Below are 3,583 nucleotides of genomic sequence, written 5' to 3'. Positions count from 1 at the left end.
CACCCTTGGTCTGGCAAGCCCCGAATGCCACCGGGCAGGAGGCGGCATAGCCACGCCCCCGGCTGGCTGGCAGGGAGGCGGGGCCGGAGCGGGCTTCTGACCTGCGCTAATCCCGGTGTACAAAGGCCAGGAGTCCTAAACTAGGCCCCACACCCTCCCACCTTCGCCCAACGGGGAGCTCTGAGACGCCCTGGAATAGTCCTCTTGGCGGGAAACCAGAGCCTCATAAACTTTTTCAGCTGGAAGGAACCTGGGCGATCACGTGGGTCAGCTGCCGTTCATTCATTTATTCATTCACCCAATTACTTTTCTGTGTCCTCCTTTGTGCCAGGCACTGTGCCAGGCTCTGAGGATGCAAGGGTCACAGTCTCAGCATTCCTGGAGCCTACACTCTAGAATCTAGCAGAGAAACAAACTGGATACACAAAGACTATAATTATGTATGTATTTATCTGTATATACACACGTGTTTATATACCCACACATACCTACCTGTGTGTGATTATAAACTGTGGTGCTTTAAAGGAAGCAAACAGAGGGGGCAATGATATGGAGAACATAGGGCCAGTTTAGGCAGGGGAGGGCCTCTCTGAGCAGGTGCCATGGAAGCTGTGCCATGGAAGCTATGCCTGGAAGGATAAGAAGAGGTTGCAAAATCTGAGAGGGAGTGACTCCACCAAGATTAAGCAGCAGTGGGTGGCAGAGGCAGGACTAGGACCCCAAGGGATCCCAACTCCAAAGCCCAATGGGATTTCCACAGCACCCACCCCCACCCCCACCATGCTGCTTTCTGAATGTGTTCCAGATGTTGTTAATGTCAGCAGGTTGGAAGTAAATGTACAGACAGGCGTGGTCATGTCTACAAATTCGGGCAAACCAGAGCTAGGGCTGGGCTCCTTCTGGCTCCATCCCCAGGCCTGGCCCAGCACAGGGAGGGAAGGAAACCTGCAAACAGTGAAGGGAGCTGTGTCTCCCACTGGAGATGGTTGGGAGGGAAGCAAGTGAGGCAGTGCTCTTGTTTTCTTTGCTTCGGGCTGTGCTGTGGCCTGAGAGAGGCTGTAGAATCTGACCCCAAGCCACCCATTTTCTCTCTCCCACTGATGTACTTTGATTAGATTGTTGGATCTAAAGACCGAGTCCCCAGTGTGGAAACCATACAGATACAGGATCATCGTGCACAATGATTTGGAACCCTCTGCCCCCCACCCCCAAAAAGCCAAGAGATGGGTTAAATTATCCCCAAACCGAATTGTAATCCCAACACCTAATCCTGGGTGGCATTCAGCATATCAGAAACTCCAGATATGGAGTTTCTCTTATGTGGACACATCTTAAGGGCCAGAACCATGGCCTGCTCCCTCCGTCTCCTTATCCATAATTCAATTTCTTCTCAGTGCCTGGTACATATAGGGCTGTCCATAAACAAGAATCAGACAGAATTGAATTAAACCTCTGTGTGTGCTGTAGAGGAGGCAGAGGGGTGAGAAGATGGGCAAGCTGGTTTGCAGAAGGCCCTTCCAGGCCAGGGGAGCTTATATGTCTCCGAGTCCGTGTCCATATATGCAAAGTGAAGAATTATGGAGCCTCATCGAAAGTTACTGTGAATATACCTTTCTGCAGGTAAGGCTATGCCAGGCATCATATTGGGAAATTAAGGCATGGTCCCTGTCATCTCAAACAGGAAATGCAGGCTCAAGCATGAACCTGCTGAGATACAGAGACGGCTGAATCCTAAATCTAATCTCATGCTACACACACACATTTACAAGATTTCAGTCATCCAAGGTCCATTTTATGAATTATTATAGAGCTGGACAGGGCTGGGGATAAGGAGTGAGAGTGGGTGTTTGGAGAGACCCATGCAGGCCTAGGAAGCCATCCTCTGCTCCCCTGGACTCTTCTGGAAAACTTCCAACATCTGCCCCAAATCTGCTTTGCTTTCACCTCCTCTCCCATGAGAATCTCTGTCCCAGCCAGACTGTTGCTTCATTATTCACCCAACTCCCACAGTTCATACCTCACTGCTTGCAGACACTTGGCTTGGGGGCGGGGGCGGGGGGGGCACTGCTGAGGCTAAGGTCAATCTCTGCAGCTCTCCTAGGAAAGACTCATTCATAACCTGGGTCATATGAGCGGCAGTCATGCAGTTCTGGCCTGTGATGTGGTGGTTTTAGAGCTTACCTCACAAAGAGCAAGCCTCCACCCTGGTTCCTGGGGTGGGGAGTTCTCAAGCCAGCCCTTTATCCACCAGCCAACTCAGTCTGTCTGTCCCAGGTGTCTGTCCTGCCTTGCCATCTGGTCTGAGATCTTCCCTGAGGGTGGGGAGCCTGCCTTTATCTTTACATAAAGATAAAGCTTGATACCTTAGCTCAAGCTTGATACCCGGGGCTTGGCTGGCATTTAGGAAACCATCGTATTGATGGTGATGATGACGATGACAATGACGATGATGGATGACACAGTCATGGAGCTGAGACAGCGGGAGCTCTTTGGATGTTAGAGAAAAGAGGCAGGTCATCCGACCAGAGACATTAGTTCAGTTTAGAAAAGTGAGCCAGACAGAAGTGGTGACTAAGATAATCTGGCCCCGACTCAGCCCATCGCCCTTCGCAGGAGTTGTCATCGGGTGCCTGAACTCCCAGATCACCATCCCACTGTGGACTGACTGCCCTCCAAGCCACTGTGCTGTACACTTTGGACCCCTGGATTAATTGGAAACCCACATCCTCTGCCTTCTCACATCCTGCCCTGTCCTGACTGAGTATGATCTCCATCTTCCATCTCCTTCCTCCCTCCTGCTGTCCTGCCTTCTCAGGGGGAACCTTCAGCCTCCTACCTTTGCTAGTCCGGGTCAAGATCATTGTTCCTCCTGCCTCATTTAAAAATCTCTCTCCACACCTCAGTAACCCAACCACTGACCCAGCCCAGACTCAGAGGAGTTAGACACCTGCCTGGTTCCTGCCGTCAGGTAATTCCAACAAGCGTGGCTTATTCAACATTTAGCTCAGCAGGTCTCACATTTAGGAAATCTAGGAACCACTCAGAGAGCTTTAAAATACAGAATCCTGAGCTCCTCCCCCAAGAGATTCAGACTCAGTAGGTCTGGCCTCGGCCCAGGGAATCTGCATTTTGCATAGAGGATTCTGACCTCTGCTTTGGCCTCAGTCCCTGACCTCAATTCCAAGGCCTTCAGTGTAATCCAGCAAACTGCCCACATGGTCACACCCTGGATTTCCTTGGAGCTTTTTTTTTTTTTTTTTTTTTTGCTTTTAGGGCATATGAAAGTTCCCAGGCTGGGGGCTGAATTGGAGCTATAGCTGCCAGGCTACACCACAGCCACAGCCACAGCAGCACCAGATCTGAGCCACATCTGTGACCTACACCATGGCTCATTGCAAAGCTGGATCCTTAACCCACTGAGCAAAGCTAGGGATTGAACCCGCATCCTCATAGATACTAGTTGGGTTTGAGAACCACTGAGCCACAAAGGGAACTCCTGGAACTTCTCTACCTTTGAAAATCTCAACTCCAATGCACTTCTCTCTGACCTTCTTATTTCCACTACATCTCCTCCATCTCTAGG

This window comes from Phacochoerus africanus, chromosome 3 (genome assembly GCF_016906955.1).
Source record: "Phacochoerus africanus isolate WHEZ1 chromosome 3, ROS_Pafr_v1, whole genome shotgun sequence".
In the NCBI taxonomy this organism is placed as follows: Eukaryota; Metazoa; Chordata; class Mammalia; order Artiodactyla; family Suidae; genus Phacochoerus; species Phacochoerus africanus.
This window is presented reverse-complemented; position numbering follows the sequence as displayed.